The sequence below is a fragment of the Bombus flavifrons genome, chromosome 2, assembly GCF_040668555.2.
Source record: "Bombus flavifrons isolate JBK064 chromosome 2, iyBomFlav1_principal, whole genome shotgun sequence".
Lineage (NCBI taxonomy): Eukaryota > Metazoa > Arthropoda > Insecta > Hymenoptera > Apidae > Bombus > Bombus flavifrons.
In genome coordinates this window covers 12,427,016-12,449,255 of record NC_138443.1, presented here as the reverse complement: position 1 = coordinate 12,449,255, position 22,240 = coordinate 12,427,016, and the positions used below count along the sequence as shown (strand labels likewise).

Here is a 22,240-nt window from a genome sequence, read left to right as displayed (position 1 = left end):
ACTTGAGCCGTAATAATCAAAGTACGTAAGATATACTGATGTTTTTCGTCAAAAGGGCTAGATATACTATATCCCAACTTCGTTCAGGCTTGAATTCAAGCAACTATTTTACTACTTTCAAGTTTCTATCCTTCACATTAGCCGAATAACATTACTCGAAATGGATTAAAGCGACTAATCTGAACGAGGCATAAATGAGCCAAAATTTTTAGAAATAACCTTCTCCGATCATATATCATCATACATATATTTACAGTATTAACCCCCCAAAATCCAGCTTTATTAATCACTTAACCAAGACAGTAAACCCACCCTATGCCCGAAATCAAACGTCACCGAATTGCCTGCAGACTATAACACGGCCAATCCGGAGGGGCTATTACCGCTTCGAAACGAGACCCGTAACGATGCTCGTTTCCCAAGACGTGCAAAAACGTCCCCTCTGCTTGGTGACCGCCTCTTCCGGATCGTATATAATTCCGGCTTTCGTTTCAGCGAGAAAAACCTCTCTTCCTCTTCTCTTTCTCCTTTAACGACGGTCCGAGCCGCGATCTAGTGAAAAGTCGGAGGCGTAGTCCGCGATATAAAGCCCCGTGCTATTCTCCCCCGACTGGTGTCAACTCCCTGGCGCGAGAATGCAAAGCGGAACGAACATTAAGTAAAATTCTGCCGGGGCGGCGCGACGTTTTACGCGCGGTGCGCCGCATAAAGCCTCTTACGCGCAAGTAAATTGTAAGTCCCTTATAGCCGACTGGTCAACGGCGTAAGCACTTTCGTTCGGGCCGTGGCAAAAACAGCGCCGGGTACGACGTAAGGAGATTAGGGTCGTTATTGCGCGCGCGGGTCCCTCGGCTGTACAGAAGAGAAACTTGCGATGCGGAAAAGTCGTCAGCTACCGTCGCGGTGTTTCCAAAGGTGCGGCGAAACCGCGAAAGTGACAGAAAGCCGGACACAAAAGAACCGTCCCGTATTAAACGGACGAAGTTACACAACCGGCTGAACGAGGTGGCGTAAAAAGCGTGCGATTCACCGTTGGGAGGAAAGCCGGCGATTGTCGAGTCTCGCGTCTCGTTTTCTTTCTCCCTAGGATCTCAACGATGTCCCGGACGATACTTAACGGAGTACTTGCACCGGGAGATGTAATTGATGGCAATTTGATTGAGCCAAGTCTGGGACGAAGCAGGTACTTTATACCTGATGCTTTGTACCATTGTGGATGATTATTGGACTTTAAACGGTTGAGAGGGAAGAAGGGTTTGTGTGGAGATTTGTTTCGAGCGACAGAGGATAGGGTTATAGATGCGTGCGCGTTGGACAACTGGAACTGAAATTGAATTAGTAGTGCTATCTATGATTACGTTTCTGTCTGTTCTGGAGCAGCATGAAATTTTATACCGAGTTTGTATACGTTGTATATTTGTCGGAATATTGGTAAGCGTACGTGATATTCGGTTTTGAAATTGTCTTCTTTAAGCTATAATATATTACATTCTACAATTTCGAAAATTCACTGCTATGTAAGATGGATAAAGTATATACTTACAGTGACACGTCAGACTGGTGGTCAGAATCTGCTTGTTGGAGTCCGCGTGCTCGGTAGAGCTGAAAATTAAGAAATCAGAATATGTAAAATATATCCATAGAGCAGATATAATCTTACGTAAGATATTCCTCTATCGCACTTTAAACGCGATATAAGCTATAATACTGTTTCATTGTGCCCTCACACCTGTTACGATCACCATTCACAAGAGAAGAACATCCTACTCGCGGTTGTATATTCGGTATTCATAATGTCCAAAGGATTAAGTTCAATCCTACCAACTACCGTTAACCCCGACGCAATTAGGTCGACCAATAAGATCTACCAAACCCAAGTTTGCGAATCTACAAATCTCTCTTTCGACCTAGGTAACAAACAGTCCTTGTTAAATTTATACTCGGACTTAATAAATTTACGAACGGTATCGCGCGGCGGATATCCAACCAGTTGGATATCTGGCCACGGTAGCGCGATGCTCTCTGTTGGCGCTCGGTTAATGAAGAATTAAAGTCGACCTCCGCGTTCCTATTACGGAACGGTATGTTGGAACGATACACGGGTCGAGAGAGAGCCAGGCCGGAGACCCCGTGGATTCCGAGGATCCACGAGCGGTGCATGTTTGATGCCGGAAGTGCTTCGAGGCCCGGGCCTACCATCCTCTGGCTGCGGTTTCCGCAACCTCCGTAGGGTCATTAGCCAACCATTCATTATGCAAGTGCGAGGCAGTATTGCGTCAATATAGGAGGGGGGCGGCAGATTGTTGGCCCAATCGATAACAATGCGCCTGTTTACCGGCCGGATAATCAACAAACGCAGCTTCTGCTACCTGCTACCTCCGAAGACCAAGCAAGTGGGAATTACAATCTGCCTCATTCCGAATGATATTGCGTCCCGGAAGTGTTGCGTCCTCTGCCACCCTCGTCCTCCTGCTACTCGCGTCTACGTGTACTCGTCAGCATCCCTCTTGATCCTGTCCTCTCCCTGTTGCTATTTACGCGACACAGTAGCTGGAGTAGGTGGAAATTCAGAATGGAAGCCAGAGGGTGTTTTTGGGGATTCACCGTTGATTTTGCTGGTGTCAGGGATAGTGGCGTTTTGCCCGTGGATTTGGAACTAAACATTTTTCGACGTTTTGCTAACCTATCAAGGGCTAAGCAGTGAAAGCCCGCTATGTATAAAAAGAAAAAGAATTTCTATAGATTAAAGAAAGATAGTTTAACATATCGTTATAAAATACTTCCTAAAATATTTCTTCAGATTTGATATTCCTTCCTGCCTTTAAAATACTAGGTAGCTCTATCATAAAGCTATGTGCCATATTCTATTACCTCTCGAGATTTAAAAAAATTGTAATCTTACTCCAACTATTGATCATACACTGTGTTTCTGCTGTTGTGTCATTCACAAAACAGTGGTTTTGTCCATTCCAATTTTCAGAAATCAATAATTCATAGACATGAACGCTTCCATTGGACCGAAGAAACACCGAAAACATTAATTCAACGTTAACTACAATACTATACCCAATTTCATTGAACCTTAATCCCTCTCTTACCACAATCTCCCTCCAAAAAACGCAACAAAAATATTCCGAGTTATCGTAACAATATCGGACACCGTACGTCAATCAGATTTCCCTCTAGTACCCGATACCGCCCCACAAACCTTAGTCACGCAACAAAAACATCCAGCAGATTCCTATCAGTTCCTTTCCAATAAAACAGGACTTGCGTAACCTGTTACTCAACCCGTTGCAGCAAACCCGATCTAACCTGTCAGACTATTCCGGATAGAGCACTGGCTCGAGCGTCGTAGACAGGGTTCCACAGGGGCCACCGGTCAAGCAGCCAGAATTCGATATTCGTCGGCGTGTCGGGCACGACAGACAAGCCGGAAGTATGAAACGCGGAGATGAAAGGGGGCCCGGGTGATATTCCGAAACAGGAGACGGAAAGAGCAGCATAGGCGAAAGGGAGCTGAGAGGGAAGGGGAGGCGAAAGGGTGGAGAAAATGGCCGGGGGTTGGAGATCGACGGCCCCTTTGATCTAAGTTTCTGGGAATGCAGGCCGAAGGGACAGCGTGCGTAGAGCTGCCGCCCAGGAAGTTGCTGGTAATTTGCTTAGTTGAATTAGATTGTGAATTTTGTACCGCAGTGTTTGAGACCATCGCGTGTTCGTCTGTCGCTTCGCCCCTCTCACTTGGCCACCCCTTGGTCTCTCACCCCCCGATCCTTTCGCGCTCCCGTCGTCGTCGTCGTCGACCTTATAATTACTGTTCTATCTTCAGAGAGAGAGAAGTTTGCCAATTCGTTGCCGTCGACGGAAATCCGCGCTTTGATCCGCCAAGAAGCGGGTGCCACCCCCGCCATTTCACCATCCTCTTTCGTTCCGTATCTGGGGACACTTGGGACGTTCCGCGGTGAAGAGCGGAATCGCGTGCGATTATGCCGGCGTGATTTCCGCCGCTTTGATCCGGATGCTAAACGGAAAAGATGATCGCGAACGGGAAACGCAGAGCTGCTGGGAATAAAATTAATCCGACATCAATGGGACGCGAGTGTACCGTGGCTCAGACGATGTTCTCGATTACTTCGGGTTTCATAGTTCGAAATAAATACAAAGTCCCTGTGGGGAACGGGTGAAACGTTCGATGTGTTGTAATTGCGTTTGATGTCGCGAGTTAATCGCACCAAGGCGACGGTTCCAGGGGTGGGTTAATGAGATCTGTTTTTCAGATCGATGCCCTTGGTAAATGGCTTAAGTAGCAAGATTGTTCAAAGGAATGGCATGAAATAGCAGATACGAGCAATCGTGTGCATCGGTTTGCTTTTTACAACAGACCAAATCCAAGGACGTTTCACATTACTTTCCACTTTATAAAACCCTCCGTACATCCCTCAAAAAAAAAAAAAGAAAAAAAAGAAGAATTCTCGCCATCCTATAAATTCCAAAAGGAGAATCTCCACCACCATATCCCACGAGACAACGACGATATCGAATTCGCATCGAAATCTGTTCTCTCGACTGGAGTTCGTTGCACCCCGTTCGTTGCTCGCGTTCAACTACCCCCATCCCCGAAGAGTAACGATCAAAAAGAAACGAAAGAAAGAAAAAGGGGAAGCAAAAACGAACAGAGAAGGAAGAAGATCGTCAGACCGTCGACCCAAATTCCATCATCGTCGAATTCCTGGCGGCGCGGTCTTCGTGATTCGCGTGCGGATCGCGATACCGATAGACGCGAGGTCCTGGCTACATACCGGCTAGAGGGTGGAAGACATAGAGAACAGGCGGACGAGGAGGAAGGGGTAAGTATGTATATATGTATGTACACGTATAGATGCAGGTACTATGCCACCGTGCAGGAGGTGTACGCACGCCGTGCAGTCGGATATAATCCCGTGGAAACGGTGTTCCCGTATGCACGAGCTGGCTGCGTGTGCACGTGTGCGCGGGCCACGCGGCAACCGTGCGAATCCTATACGGCGGGCTTCAGGCACGAATGGGGGATCAATGTTTTATCGATATTGCAGCAGACGCGGCACTGATACGTCTCGAGTCGGCCGTCGTGCATATATAGTGCGTGCTTTCTCCCGTTTGCCGGAGGATTTATGGATTAGCGTTTGTTTATCGCTGTCCTCGCCGCGTCCCGACGTTCTACTGTTCGTTGTTCGCCGAGGGATGCTTTTTCTACGAGGATGCTCGCTTCGAACCGTTAACGCTTTCCTTTTCGTGCTTCGTTCGTACAAATAGAACGAGGTTCGTATAATTAGAAGGACGCGCGATCTAGCTGCTTAGGGTTTGCGTTGTACAAGCTGCGCGGAGGATGTCACTTGAACCTCTCACAAGACGAACTGATCGACCTAATTTTCAATAAATTTTATAATTTTATTGCGTAGGTTATTTTAAGAAATTGCTATTCAACTTCCTCGGAAACAGATGATCTTCCATCAGAGAAACATGTAACGACAAAAATTCTGGAGAACACGAAGCTGCAGGTCGTACACGATGCTTCGAACGGGATTACCCGTGTGCGCTGAAGCGAAATCGTGGAAACGCTTGTCTGCCTGCATAAAGTATCGATCAACGCACGCGTTTGCCTCCGGTTTTCCTGCTAGACGATGCAAGCGCGCTGTCACAGAGACATCACCTCTCCCCGGAGGGAACTTAAAAGACGAGCGCAATTTTATCGCCTGGTCGGCGTATCGAACACCCGAGGTTCGTGTAAGGAGAAAAAATTCCAGCGATTAGGGATGGGTTGTAAACAAAATAGCGATGGAGCAATAGTCTAGAAGCACTTTGCGTGAACGCGAACCTAGAATCCACGATGTTGGCCGCACGAGGAACGAAAATGACGGAGAAATTCAGACGAGTAGAACGAGACAGGAGTAAAATGGACGACAGAGGGGTAAGATATGGTAAACGTGACGAAAGAGGGAGACGGAATTGTGCAAGGGCGGATGGAAGAGGGAAAGAAAGCAAAGAGGTTGCCGCCGTCAGGAAACTTTTGTTTAAAATTGGAATTCCTTTGCGGCTCGTTGGGACTAGGAATGCAGATAGGGTGGAGGCGACGAAAACCGTGAGAGTGGTTGAGCGAGGGTGCGGCAAAGGGGGTGTGGAGGGAACACGAGGCGAGGGTATCCGAAAAAATGGCAACGCACGATATTGTTTCGTCATAGAGGGAAACTTAGTAGCAATGGGTGCAAGTATACGATCTTTCAAAAATATACGAACACTTGCTTATATCTCTGACAAGATTTATTCACAAAATTACATTTATATTCGCTTATAAAAAATTAAAAAAATAAAAATGGGGAAAAAAGAGGAGACGAGGAATAAAAATCGAAATTCTGTGCAAAATATCCAAAATATCAAATTCGAAGAGAACAAGCACCGCAATTATTAACCATACGACGGTGTACGAGCTGTCGAGCAGCCAGGAACGCCGATAAATTCCGCGGGCCGCAATGTTCTTCGACTAAAGACAAGATCTACATGCCAGCGCTCGAGCTACCGATAAACACATACTATTCGGCAAACCATGGCAGCCGCTTAATTAATTTGCAGCTATCTTACGAGAAGCTGGAATCATGTTACCGGTACGTATGTAGCCGCAGCTAAACGCATTAACCCGTAATTATCGAAATTACAGGACCGCCAGCAAGCGAACCGAAGACTTCCTCTGGTATCTCTAAGACGTATCTTCCCACTTTCTCCCCTTCTTTGTCTTTCTCTTACGTTCTCACACACTCCTTCTCATCCTTCTGACGCACCATTCTGCGACCTACTGCGGATACTTAGATAAGTGTCCCATCTCGCTAATTATTCGAACGCCCTGATGGGCCGATTCTCCCGCTGCTCTGAGCTCCAGGATATATAGATCGTGACGCGCTGAGACGAGTTTTAAGAAATTGAAATTTGATCGGGTGGGGTGAACTAATTCGACGGATTAACCAAAGAAATTGTAATCGGAATTTTCGGAGACGTTGAAAACACACAGGAAAAACGTGTTTGGGGCACTGAAGTTTGGAGAAATGATGATAGCCGAGAGTGCAATTGGAGGAATGGTTGATTGTTCGGGCAATTTGATTGAACTTTGTTTGGATAAGTTTACGGATGTTTTCCTTCGAACATCTCATGTCCGACTAAGTTGGGACTTTTCTACTGTGTTGTATATTATCCGACTCTAAATTTACTTTGCTATTTTTCAAATGATTATAATTTATTTTATAATTCTAAATTCTATCTGCTTTACTATATTGGGAATGAGTCGAGCAGTACAGATGGAAATTATCTGGCTTTTTTCCTGAGATATTAGTACTTTTCTTTAGATGAACAAATTAATATAACAATTCCGTGTAACATATTTCGGAAACATATTGTTTATTCCATTGTTTTGATACGTTAAACGTTCACATTCCGAGTGTTAAAAGTTATTTTCTAGAGCTGATATTTTGTTTCGTACAGATTACAACATTTTTACTTTTGCAAATTGCCAATTCTTATTATTGAACTTCATAAAATTAATTTTAAATTTCGATTTTCACCGACTCCAGCCCAAGATATAACAATAAAACTTAGAATCGTTGGCACTGCACGACTCTTCCTTAAAATTTCTTTATAGACTTGCACGAAAAAGAATCGAACGATCATGGTAAGATTACGTGGAATAAAAAGAAAGAGTAGAAAGAGGAAACGAAGAGTAGACACGATCAACGATTGCCAGAGAAAATGGCACCACGCGGTAGAAGCTTCTTTAATTTGTAGTGGAAACGGTGAGCGAATAGCCCCGGAATCTCGCATCCGGATTGATCGTCCGGAACTATGAAATATCGTCGCGACCGATGACGTATTTCATTTTGCCCGTCACTCATTTTTCTCTTCCTCCAACCGTTTTTTTTTTTTTTTTTTTTTTTTTTTAAGACACCCATCACGAATATCGACCGGCTTTCAATCGGCCAACAGATGTCCGAAGAAAAATCTACGCGAGCCGTGTTTCAGCAACCCGTCATCGACGATGTCGTTTTCGATGCTGTCTGCGTGTAACGATAGCCTGAGTACGTCACATAAATAAGGCACATTTCGAAATTGTAAAATAGGAAATATGATAGAAGTGAGAGATATTTGCACACCGTTTCTTCCCATTTGTGCAGGGTGTTTTAGAATTCAATGGGATATTTCGGTGGCTGTCAAATTGTTTGGAAGGTCGTGCCGTGATAAATAAAACATATCATACAAACCCATAAACATAGACTTTTATATACGATATATAGCATCACGAGATTAAGGAGAATACATAAAAAAGAAAGAAGAATCTACAAAATAGATCGTCTAAATTTTTGTGTCTTACATTAGATATGGAACGAGTTTCTTTGAAAAGAAAGACGAAGGATCGTGAATGAAAAAATGCATTTTTCGCTAAAGCGTGTTAACAAAATGAAATGGGAAGAGGAAGTTAATTTTTACCATTACTCGTGCCAGCGGCACCCTTTTAACCGTTTCCGTCTTTCCGGACTTTTACCCTGATGAGCTCTAGACAGGGTGTGGCTGATTCTGTCAAGGAAATTTAGTGGCGATCCTGGCGACCAGCAATTAGAGAAAGTAGGTGCGCATAAAGTTTCTTCGACCGGTAATGGAGCGGGGACGGCTTTACGATCGCCGTTTATCCGGAGGTATAGTTAGAGAAACTGTCTTAATTTGAAACGTTCGAGCTTCATTTACGGTGAATTTCAATTCGAACGAGCGAAACGGGCTTCCCTTAATCGCGCGATAAACTGCGCTCGCGCCAATTACGTGCGCAAAAACCACGGGACAATCCCATCGTTACATTGCAACACGTGCAAAGCGCAAAATCGAAATCGATTTGGTTACATCTTCTAATTTGCTATTTAGACAAGTTCGTTTGTAAATTCCTATAAAAAAGTGTCAGGAAACACGTTCTGCGCATAGTCGAATACATAATAAAATAGATTTAGAGCAATCTAAAATGGTGGGGTTAGGTCTATAAATTTTTTGATAATAGTGTGCACGTAGTGAAAATGAATTATGGATAGTGGATTTATCTGAATAGGTTAATCACTGGTAGAAAGTAGGCAAGCTATAGATGTCAGATGGAACGATAAGCGAAAGTGCAGCAACATTGTACGATTTGTCTTTGAATTAATGAACTTTTTGCATAAGGCCGTGCTTTGCGATAAGACAAAGTCTATAAATGCAGCATTACAATTTCAGTAAGTAGAACAAACTTACTTTTACAGTCTACAAATAACCCTACAATATCTTCCAGGAATCCTAAACTCTATTACCTGATTTATGACATACATAAAATTCTCACTTCATCGTTCACAATTCTGACCAAAGTCCAGCGCCATTAATTTAACATTCCCCGACACCTGTGTCTCGATATCGTGGCAATTCTAAATATTTCACAAGACACAGAGTCGATTTCCTATTTGTAACTGCAGATCCGTGTAGCTCAAGCCTGCATACGCGAACGTAAAACAACGAGAGAGAGAGAGAGAGAGAGAGAGACTATACTTTAGCAGTGTAGGAGAGTCGATTACACGACCTCGTTCCCGATCATTCGGGCAATTAAAGCGAGGATCGAGCAGATAGTCGCGTGCATTATTTGTACGCTAATGCTTGGCTCGATAGGAACGATCAAGCTCCGAGCCGACAATAATAACCTCGGCTCGGGGTCTGCTCGAAGCAGATTACGCGGAGAGGCACGCGATCACGCGCGTGTGCGTGCACGTGTAGACACGCGGCATCTGCCACGACGACGCACACGTAGACCATCGTCGGCGACGACTACGGCCAGGGAGTTGTTCAGCCGACAACGAAGCTAAGGGTTTGGCTGCTGCCGGCGTCACAACTCATCCTAATTACATCTACCCTCGTTTCCGGATTCGGCGAGAGCCTTCCCTTCAACACAGAGGGTACACTAGGCACTTAATTAGTATTGCCAACCGGACTCGACGGCGCGGAGCTCGCTGCAATTGAGACGTTTAACTATATTTCCGCCTCCAAGGACTATTACCACCTTGATTTACGAGCCGAGAGTGGAGCAGAAAGAGGGAGGCGGGAGAAAGACGAAGGTTTCTTCTTAGCTGCGAGGCTAATCGCAGCGCGAGGACAATCGCCGACTCGCGACGTTTTAATCTGCTCGATTAAAGGGCTTGCCTCGATGTCCTCCCGTTGGGCTGGGTTAATGTGCTGCCGCCAAGTTGCTGCACCGACGTGAATTCGCGGTTCGGTAATCCAGTTAGAGAACCTCTCGTGATTTCGGAATGGAGAAAAAGGGAGGAAAGTTTGTTTCCACCCAAGATTGATATTGTTTGGTTAATGGAGAAGCGAGTCGCGAACTTCTGATGTGATATATCTGTAGTTAAGATTCTTCTGCAGCTTGGAATTCCTGGTGATGGAGATGGTTTTAGGAAATCGTATTTTGGATTGAATTATTGTTTGCAGGAAGTAGTTGTCGATCGTACGAGTACCTGAACTTCAAGATTAGATTTGAAGTACGGAAGACGATACACGTAAATAAAAAATAATGTGTACATATATGTATTGGTCTCCTTATAGGACTATTCAATGCAATATAAGAAAATAAAAAATAATATATTACGCCAAATCGTGTCTTATTAATTTAGTTGTAAAAAAACATTTTTGGGCATTGATATTCTAAAGTCCTTGAAAGTATACAAAATTCGTTATGTCAACAGATCCAAAAATGATCATCACAGACCAAAATTCCAAGAAGGAGGAAGCCTAACGACCCATCCAAGACGATCTCCGTAGAGAAAACGTTCTGTTCCCTGGGCAAAATTTTGCCAAACGATTCGGCGGAGCGCGCGGTTAATGAAGCATCGGGAGGGCGATTTAATTGAAACGAATTCAACGTGACTAATGAGGCGATGGCTGGCGGTAGTTCTGGGATGTGGATATACACGACAGGTTGAAGTGGGCCGCTCCGGTTTCACGAATCATTTATAACCGGCTCGGCTAAAAGATCTTAACGCTCGTGTGGCGTAAAAAATGAATCAGCCGACCGACTCGAGCCCACCGGCAATTTTATCCCGCTGTTACATTATTTCTAATTACCAGAGATTTATTAACATGGTCTCCGTGAGATCCGCTTCCGTTCTCACGCTGTGGTCAGGCTGGCCTATCGTGTTTTGTATCGCGAACAATTTCCCTTGAGCATACTTTGCGCATGTTGTGCGCATGTAATCCTATTTGCAGCAATTTGTCGATCTTTCGAACTACTTTTATAACAATAATAAGAGAAATGGCGTGTAGAATTTGCTATACTCTGACCTGTTGCTAGGCGAGTGAAGTATTGGCAGTGTTAATGGGCTAGAAACTTGCAAATTGTAAACTTAAGAAATTACTTTAACCCTTTAAAGGGATAGAGCAAAATGATAGAGAACTCAGAATCAATTATTTCTTTATCATACAAATTCCTTATGTTTCTGTGTACTTTCTATTTGTTACAAAAAATGATTATACTTAGTATACACGCGTCTATTCTAACACTGGATCAAACTTTCTTTCTTCCAAAATACGTAATTAGTTAAATGGCAAGTTGTTTATTTGTTATTTATTCTAACTTTCGGACGACCACATTTTTCCATTACATTCTTATTTGCCACGGGACTTCTACAGTCTCGTAAATTCAAATTACACGCGCATTTATTGCTTTCTCTGCGGAGGCTCGCGTCTGCAAAATTGTAGAACGTAGTAACGCCGCTTATAAGGAATACCAGGGTGCGTGGCAGTGGCGTATAAAGGAGGTCTCAGTGGCTTGTCACACGCATGAAAGGCGAACGAATTCCATGCCAATAAATTCTGCGCGTTATATCGTGTTTGCCATAGTCGTGTTCGCGGGCCCCTCTGCCCAGTAACGGGCCACAATACACGTTGATGATGAAATCTCTCTGTTAGCGTGACCGACGAAAATGAGACACATTCAAATGCTTACCTCGATTCGCGTGTCGAAAATTACTAGTGAAATTGCAAACAAGCGGCTTGTTATTCTACGTACAGCGCCCATGGTGACGCGAATTGTTCGCTTCAGCGACGCCGCTTACAAGTTAGAATAATATCAACGTACGGTATTGAAAAAACATTGTTGTAATCTACTGTTTATCTATATTTTTGGATAGCGATTTTTGCGAATGAAAATACGTTTTACGTTTTAGGTCAAATAGAAACGATGTGAAATTTTTAATTGTGAATTTTCATTATCCAGTCGAATTTTTAACTCTGGGTTTTCAGCGTTAAACTGAAACATTGAATATTGCACACTGAATTATACATTTTTATCTTTATGCTTTGTTTTGTAGAAATGTTTCAACGCATCCAATTAATTATCTCATTAACAATTTACAAATCACCATTCACAGAAAAAAGAGAAGGAAAAAGAGAAATACAATTCTGTACTCAAAATACCTGTGATATTCCATGCAAATTAAAACTTCAAAACCTACTAGAAAATTTACGTTCATTTACGTGCAGATAAATTTTCAACGCTTGTTTGTCTTCTGTCGTTCCGCGTACCCTAATTTGCTACGCATCGTCACCGGCTTCGTTCGCCCAAAATAAAAGAGAACTGCTCGCATCATCGAGTTCGAAGTTTATGCTCACGGCAGGCTGAAGGGTGGACTCAAATGACGGAGAAGAACGAGCGGTAATTCTCGGAGCAGCTGTCGGAGCGGGGATAAGTGGAAAGCAAGAAAGTCAAATTGTTGGGCGCGATCTTGAAATTAGGGATGAATCGGAGCCGAAGGGCGAGAACAAAGTAACGGATAATACGATGAAGTTGTTTCCACGATGGTTCGTTATGTTGCAAATCACGGCCATTCTAACAGATTTATCGAAATAATTCCATTTTCCAATCTCGAATGATGGTTATTAGTCGTAATGTTATATTGTTCTACTTTCGCGTACATAGTACGATATTTGTTATACGTTATTTTACACATATACAAATTCGCGATAGTATCAACAATTAAATTGTGAAATTACTCGACGAGTTTGTTTTTAAAAATATCGAAAATTACATTTCTCAATCTTGCTGAAGAAATTGCATAAAATTTCGAAACTTTCTACCAGCATGAGAAATAAAAAGATTTTAATTACATTATAAATATAACGTACAGGCCTGGGAGGAAAACTTCGTGGATTAAGTTCGTAGATAGAAGCCTTCAATGATTAAAAAATTACCTGTCAGTCTCACTTGCGCGATTCATTTCGCGTTTCAACTTATTTCTCGTTCGCCTCTCCCCACTGTGCCTAGTGTCCCCTTCACCCTTCGCGCCACCTTGATCTTGGAAGGTGACTGATTAAAGAAATCCACGTCAGGTGTTCTCATCTTGGACGGGACGGCTGTCAAAAGGTTGCGTTAATTGTACTGCGTCTGATTGATTAAGGTCTCAATCCTATTAACAGCTAAAGAAGATTAGGCCCACCTATATCTGAAGCGGAGACCAAGGATCTGGTAATGGCATTTCGTTAAACGAGTTTACTTCTGTCTACCCCTTTGTTTCTACAAACAAATTCCTCCCGTTCAGAAAGTTTCCTAATGTTTCCATCTGAACTGTATCTGTCCATGATAGTCATATAGCGTGCGTAGCAATTTTATTCGATTATATATATATATTACGTATATTATATTACGTCTTTTTTCTACTTCTTTTATCTTTAATTTATCAATTCCCTTCGTTTACAAACTCGAACGCATTTCTGCGATAAAATTGCTACCTGTTTCACGAATACTACAATGTGAATCTTCGATTAGTGAAAATTTAATCAAGTACTTTTGTATGCTTAAAAATTGTATTTTAATTTGGTGACTGTAAGAGACCGAGTACAATAGCAGCGACGCATCTGCAACATTACTCCACACGTAACAAATCAAATTTCTTCGTTTCTCGTGTATTCCTTTGTTCTACTCCCTTTTCTAAGTCCTTTACACGTGTGTACCACGATGAATAATCACAGACATTGGAAAGATACGAGAAGATGCAAAATGCGCGCGATAACAATTACACGAGGACGCCGTAATTGGAGATATAGAGGGAGCTACGGGTCCTGGGCATAATGGACGACATATTTTGCATGAGAATACAATCAGCGCGATTCAGTGGCCGCAAATACGGAGCGTATCAGTGTGAAATGTGTTCCCTGCATACGTAACGATAAGTCAAACCGGTGATCGAGAGTGGCGAGGCAACCAGCTGCGGAAGAGCACCGCGGTTGAATAGGGCTAATTTATCTTATTAATGCGCGTGGCTCTCGCATCTCGAATCACGGTTATTAGCGGCTTCGGACTTTTTCACGCGGACTCCAAGCCACCGACGAGTCACGCCTATGCTCGTCGACGCGTTCCGCCGCGTACTTTTTGCTAGAGTTGATGGACCGGAATGAATCCGCCATTTGTGACGGCTTGAAAAACGCGGGCCGGAGCCCTCTCAAGCTTCGTTTAAATCCACTTACGCCGTCTCCTTTTCAGTCGACTCGAACTACGTGTAAAACCGTGATACTTGGAATAATTGGGCGAAGATTTATCGTCTGCAGCATTCGCACGTGTGTCTGTATGTCTGACGGGTTTTCCAAGAATCAAGCCGTCTATTTCACCTTCTTAATGAAGATGGAACATCGTCGGTAGATCTGAAATTTTAGTTTGGTTTATCGCGTAACACAGTCGTTCTTTCATCTGACTATGTATATTTCGGTGGATATGTTTCACGAACGTGTCTAAAGAGATCGAAGCTAAGCAGAGTTATATTTCACTCTCTAAATAACAAGTATTTCAATTGGAATATATAAAACTATCAAAAAAATTCTATACAAATAATATCTTTTTCTTTTCATAGGAGTTCGTTCCTGAATATTGATTAGCTTTGGCCAGCGTTGACCAGCCGATAGTTGGTTTAAAAACGCTGGAATAAAATGAGTTAGCTAGACAAAATCCAAGCAATTCGTCAAAAAAAGGACAACAACGCGCTGAATAAAAACCGAGTAAAAGCAGAACGCAAAAAACATTGGAAAACATTTTACACTTTCATTTCCACTTGGTTATTTACTCTGTTGCCAAATATTCCCTAAACAATCGTTTATTTGTTTGCAATTCACCCTTGAATTTCATCTGAGCTACGCGGGAAAAATTGACTTTCCTATCACCGACCGTTCACGGGATTAATTTTCCACCGGAAAAGCCAACGCATCGAAAAACTAACACAAACGTTACACGCGCGCGACTAGTTTTAAACTCTGTTGTAAAATATCAAGGGCGCAGCGTCGAAACTCGAGCATCGTTGAAAAACGTTTTACATCGTCGATATTAATGGCGAATATTGTTGCCGTAATCCTCGTATTAATAGACATAGGCAATTAAAACTTGGCTGGGCACGTCCACTGACGTAGGGCAGAGACGCGAAGGAGAAGTTAGTTCCGCGTGTCTAACGGAGCCTCGAATTCGCCGCGTATCAAGGCAGTTATGCGAATTGATACCGGCAATTAAAACTTTCGCTCCGATCGTGCTATGATTTTGCCCTCGTAATTGCGTTTCGCGTTCTAAAGAGGCATCGGCCAGGTCGAAGAGACACCCTACGCGCTTGTTAACCTCCTCTCATGATTTCGTCGGTTTTAATCCGTTCGATTTGTCGCTGAAAGTATTCTGATATCATCGTAAATGATCACAGCAGAGGGATAATATGAATCGATAATTAAATATTTGATAAGAAGAGCGAGGAAAAGAAGGCTGCGAAGAACTTAATTAAAGGTTTTTGTTCTTATCGTGGTAAACATGGAACCTCGTTAATAATTTCCTTAAGTACAAGTCCAACTTTGTTTTTAATTGCTACTTTAAAGAAAATGTTAATTGAAAATGAAATTACCATTATATCGTATCCTTTTTATATTGTAGTCATTAAGTAATCGTATTATTTCTGTATCTTCTTATTCGTTAAGGTTGTTTTCTATGAAACACAGTTATATTTATAGAATATACAAGATCTACCATTACGATTTTTCTATATAATCGTTTTTCGAAATATTCGGGATTTAAAGATTGTTTGGAATAGAAGACACTTTATATTTCGATATACTATAGATTTTCGCGAATCACGCTAGATTACGCAACGTATCGCGTTCTTATCACTCCAGCTAATCTAAAATGATGTCAACAAGTAGTCGTAATCTTTTCACGTGCAGCCTCTCGCGATAACTGCGCGTCGACACTTCGACGCGTCGCTCTGCTTAAGTATCCACGACAAAAGAACACTTGTGAAAAGGGACCAAGGGAAGGCAGTGACTCGGTAAGTGTGAAACGAGGGAAATCGTTCTTCCAGAAGGGTGTTACTTGCTCGGTCCAAAGGGCGTGGAGGGTGAGAGATCACGAAAGGGGGAAGGGACATGGATTGATAGACTACGACATGGACGACGATAATTGGTATCCGATGGAGAGACGGAACCAGTTTGTTGCAGGTACAGTAGGTCTATTTTTCATCGAAATTTTAATCCTGACAAAAGTGTTATAAGAGATCAACGCTGATATTTAATGTTAAATATTTTGACTAATCATTGAAAAAATTCACGAACTAATAATCGAAAATAGTTCAAATATAAGTCCCAATCGTCCATTCAAAGACAAACATAAATTCGTAAACTTCGACAAATTCGTACAAGAAATAATTACATCTGTTTCACAATTTGCAGTACCAGATATTCTTTACCGAATCGTTAACATTCGAGTATTGCAGCCATTACGAAACACGTTGCGCCAAAACTGGCTTCCTACGAACGTATCTAGTGAACGCGGCAAAATCGGCAAGCGTATAAAGTATAATCGGTTCGGTTATTAAAGCGAGCGACGAATACTTCATTAAAGTGCTCATCGAAATTATCATATTAGAGTGGACTTAATTACGGGATCGCGGGGGAACGCAATTAACGCACCATCGGCGACGATCGCGATTCCACCACTACCCTCCTCCTGTTCGTCCCCAATGGCCAGCGGGATCTCGAAAATTATTTCGTCGATAGATCACGCGTTGATCCCGTCGCTCCCTCGCCGTGGACAAAAATGGAGGGGTGTTAGCCTGGCAGGAGGAAGAGAGAAAGGCAGCGAGAGAGAAGGAGAGGTATACAGCGGTCGATGCCACGAAATATCGCAAATTGGTATTAGCGGGCAATCGAGCACGAAATAAACAATCGCGTTTAAACGTAGATCTCCGCCATGAGTCGCCATCGTCCATTTGTCAGGGAATATCACATTTTTCTACTCGGCTGGCCCCGCTTCCGAGGCATCTTGCCCGCTCTTCTCTGTGCACACAGCGAAATAAATCGCGGCAAATAAAGAAAGCGCTAAGATATGGCTTTCCTCTGTCCCTTTTCTCCCGCGATCTTTTCCTTTCTTCCTCTTTCTCCATCGCTACCATCATCCTTCCCGAGTATTCCTTCCTTCTCCTCCATTTTCCTTTTCTTTCTTTTCTACTTCCGATCCCGTTCCTACGACGTTTCCTCTCGTCAGTTTCGCCTGGCGAGACTCTCGTTGTCTCTCTGGAAAGCCTACACTTTCGCGTCGCTGGAGGATGCCGCGCGATGGGTGAAACGACGGCGTCGGCAAGGGTTCGGCGAGGAATGAGGGTGAACCTACCTACCGTACCTTCGCGTCCTTACTCTTTTACTTCGAGCTAGCTGGTATTGTACTCTCTTTTGGTATTTCTAATAACTTCTTCTTCTTCGTTCCCTCCATCCGACGTTCCCCTGCGTCCCTAACCCCTCGGTCTTCAGATCTCTGGCAACCCCCGTTGCTTCATTCACCCCTTCCACTGAGAACGACCGCTGTACTCTCCGCCGTCGCCGTTTTCTTCTTTCTTTCCTTCTTCCCCGCGTCTGGACTTCACAATACCGGCAGTAATCCGACACTATCGGACCTTCTTTTTCCTTCTTTCTCTCTCGCAGTCACCGTTGCTCCTCAACCATCAGCCTGTTCTTCCGTCCCCACCGTCGTCTACCCTCGGTTCCCTCTGAACAACAATTACTCCGCCATATTGTCCGCTCTCCTATATCGTAAACGAAAGGAGCAGCGCAGAAGCCGGGGGTGGATGCGAGTCGAAAGACGAGGAGGACGGATGGACGGATAAAGATGGAGCGGCGCGGCGGGATCAAGTTTTTAATCACTCTCCAATGTCAGTGGAAAAAGAAATGCGAGAAATGCGCGCGAAAGCAGCCTGGCTCCTGTTCCTTTCTTTCTTTCTTTTTCCCCCTTTTCCTTCGTTTTCTTTCTTTTCTTTTTCGTGTGTCAGCGAAGGCGTAAGTATCGCCGCCTCCCTTCGTTTCACGTTTCTCGCGGTCTATCTTCGTTTGGCTTTCCGTTTTTCGCGCTCTGTGCGCGCCTTTCTAGAAAAAGGAGGTGTTTATGCAGATGAAGCAGCTTTGTGCCTGCAGGTCAATGACGCGCTAACGATCGTCACTGCGAGCCCTGCGTTCGAAATATTCGACGCGAGGATAATCGATGGGTGTATGTTCGCGAATTATTGCGAAAGCCATGAGAGTGTGTTCGCGAAGTTTATCTAGGTGACCTGTTTAAGTACGCGGGTCGCGTACGTTCGATGCATGTCGTTGATATAGACTACTTAAAGTAAGAAGAGAAAAAAAGTAGAAGAAAATAAAGTAAAATAATAAGGAATTAAAATACGACTCGTATTTTACATCAACAATTCGATACTATTACCATTTAATCTTTTATAACTATCAATATCCTAGCATACATAAAGTGAACAACGTGTACCACGGGTGGTACACGAAACGTGTTAACCGATTAACGCAGTTAGAGAGAGAGATATTTCGTTTAATCCGGGACTGATACGAGCCAATTTTTCTGTCAGCATTATACCAGAACGTTATAATCCTCGTTCCACAGTAACGCAATAATAACACAACGTTAACTTCATCGCGAATTCCATGCATTACGACAATAACGATCGTTTAATGCCGCGTTATGCGGTAACGAAGCCACCAAGTAATAACTTACGACCGACGTTATCGCTTTATTCGCCTGATTAACTTTATGTTCGCGCTCACTCCATCCCCCTCCATTCGGTTGCTCCATCTCCCATCGCGTTTACGTCGTCCTACTTGAAATAAAACCGCTCTGCTGCTTTTCAATCAGAAAACGTTCGGTGATCGTAAAACCAATGCCCCAATGTCTTATCGCCACTAGATTTTCGTGAACCAATGGCCCGAAATTTATTCAACAGTCAAATTCTTGTAACGTTTATCTCCTTCGAAATGTACTTGGGATTATAGAAACGGTTTCGTAGAATATTCGGTGATATTTTTAATATTCTCCAAGGGTTTCTTAATATTTCTTAATGGTTCTTTGTCGGTTATAGAATACGTGTAAAATCTCAGAAAGAAATTCAGATATTATCGAAGTTAGAAGAGATTTGAAAGAATTTCCACCAGATGTCGCTAGCGATCAGACAATTTTTTTTTTCTTTAATTCTTCATAAAATACTAAAGACAAATTTATACAAGTGTAATGTGTTATATGGAAGTTACTCGTTTCGTGAAATATTATCGCCGTAGCAGTTAAATAGAGGATTTCATATTTTATTCTATCGGCGATATGGCCGAACTGAATAGTTCGCTTAACGATAGAGAACGACAAATTTATCTGCCTGCAGGGGTTTCAAATGACGTAGGTTCGGTTTTGAAATATCTCGTTCCCGAACATTCTACTTTCCACGCTTGCGCGTAATAAAATATATCCTTTGCACGCTACCGGTCTTTAAGGCTATTTTGTAAAAAAAAAGAGTGCATGTTTTACTATTTTTTTTTAATTAATTGCGTATTCTATACTTTCAATGTGATTTCAATTATCGTAGGACCTTTTGATGGTATAAAGATACCAAAAGTCGATATTATTAATAATTACGAATATCAGATATTAATAAATTATGATAAACATATATATACCAAGTATCGATAAACAATATCAAATGTAGGAAGTAAATGAGAAATCCAATATTTTAGTAGAATTTCGATTGGAATGGCTCTCGCAATCAATGACACAATTATGCAAATGCCTTAAAATAGATTTACATTTGCATCCGCGAGTCCTTGGCTAATTTGATCTTCAGCGACTCAACTACGAGAACGACCAGCTTTTGTTCGATTCTCAGCTTGTCAGCTTAATCCGAAATGACTTCGTTAGTGCTTTCCTGTCTTTTTCGCACAAGTGCTTCGCAATATGATTTTTATCCAGATTCAACGAGTGGAGTCTCTCCATACGAGTGGCATGTAATTACAATTTCTTAAGTGCACGAGCTTTTTAATAACTACTTTACGTTTCGTAGCTTGTCGAAACGAACGAGCTACGAGTGGTACAAACGGAGAATATGAAGCAGTTCGCGATTAAACGAACGTAAGGAAATGGACAGTTACATGGAAGCTGGAAAAATTTGAAGGTTAAGAGCTTTTTATTCGAGCTTTGGTAACATTGATAACGCTTGGTCTCGTTAAGCGATGACATCAAAGGCTAATTAATCCTGCCCAGTTTCTTCAAATTCCAGAGATTTATTTTGATAATCCAACGCTTTGAACCTGCACGTTAACAGCAAAGGAAAATTCCAATCGTTTATATCTTTCCACAGTTGTAACTTCGTATTATATTAATATTCTGGTTCTCAACGTTAATTTACACGAGCGAATTGTTACATAATAGGACTTACCTATCCAAAGATGTATAAGGATATTTAAACTGAAGTGGCACTGTGCCATGAAAATAATCGAGAAGCTCGAAAGTAGTAAAAACGCTATAATATTGGCAAAAATATTAAAACACAAATAATAGTATCAGGAAATTTACGGCCATACGGAATTACGTTCAAAAATTTATCTAATTTACCAATCTATAACATATAGAGTCGTTCGATATAAACAAATAAAGAAATTGCCAATTTTTTTATTCCTATCTGAATAAATACAGTTTAATATGAAAAAATTGATTTTTATTATCTGAATAAAATTCCAATTCTCTTTATTTCTATCCATGCAAATAGCATTTAATAACGGATAATTGACTGTTCTATTAGTTGAATACTCATACGCATTATTATTCAAACACAATATTTTCTTTTAACGCGTTCTTTATCACGTGCACCATTTACAGTGCATATTCAACTTTTGCCTGTAACGTGTTAAAAAGTAATCGTTTTCACAGGGCATCGCCTCCGATAGTGCAGAGCAAAGCATAGGCGAACAGTTTTCCCGTGTGTTCTCAAGCACCGATGACAATCCCATCGATCACCTGACGAGAATCCCCTAGCATAGCACATCGAAGCACGACTTTTCATCCCGCGTCCAAGCTGTGCAACGTTCGCCCCTTCGATTGTCGCATGCATATTCTATCCTCCGTTTACGTCGCGACGCGGCAAAGATAGCCACGACTGTTTCTCGTCGCCGGCGTCGCCGTCCACTATAGATAATTCAGCACGTAGGTGAAGACAGAGCGATAATGATAACGCAAGGGCAAGGTACAACGGGCCTCGTCTATAGACCGCGATATTCTCTGTTTGTTGCGTGCACGCTTGTCAGCGCCATCGATTTCCATTCTGCCTTCCCTTCTACCTTCTATCTCAACCGCATATATTCGCATGCCTGATAGTATTGGATTGTTCCATAAGTAAAGTCGGTTTACAAGTGTAATTTCAATAGGCAAGTAATATTTGAACTTGGTTTTCATTAATAACACACAGTTATGTAGGGTCAAATTCGGTTTGATGGCAATAAAAAATGATGTCTGGTCGTTCGTCAGAACAATACCATCGGAAGACAATGAATTCGTAGATTGATTGTGTGAATATGTACGACATCGTTCTTGCTGTCGTAATAGTAATATCGATTTTATGATATCAAATATTATATCGTAATACCGAGTATTACCAAACTATAAAAGTGCTACTATCAACCCATATACCGGTCAAGTACTGCCAGAAAACATGGGGATTAATCAAAAACTTTTGACGCCCTGAAACGAAGTTTTATCCACTTTAGAAGTAAATACGTTTTGTTATAATTTAGAAGTAGTCGTATGGTAGTCAATTTACTCGCATGTTTGATTCTAAGAAATTTCTTAACTGTAGAGAAGATGTTATTAATCTTATTTGTCAAATAAATGCAAACTAAT

At 42.4% G+C, this 22,240-nt stretch overlaps 1 protein-coding gene across 7 annotated transcripts in view; it reads right to left on the bottom strand.

The window, feature by feature from the left end:
- The window catches only part of Ten-a (Teneurin-a transmembrane protein), a 708,522-nt gene that overhangs the window by 446,823 nt on the left and 239,459 nt on the right, over window positions 1-22,240 (bottom strand). For all 7 annotated transcript variants that reach the window (XM_069130210.1, XM_069130252.1, XM_069130246.1 and 4 more), the window contains one exon: window positions 1,544-1,602. The gene's annotated coding sequence lies outside the window, so the exon portion shown is untranslated. The remainder of the gene's footprint in view (window positions 1-1,543; window positions 1,603-22,240) is intronic.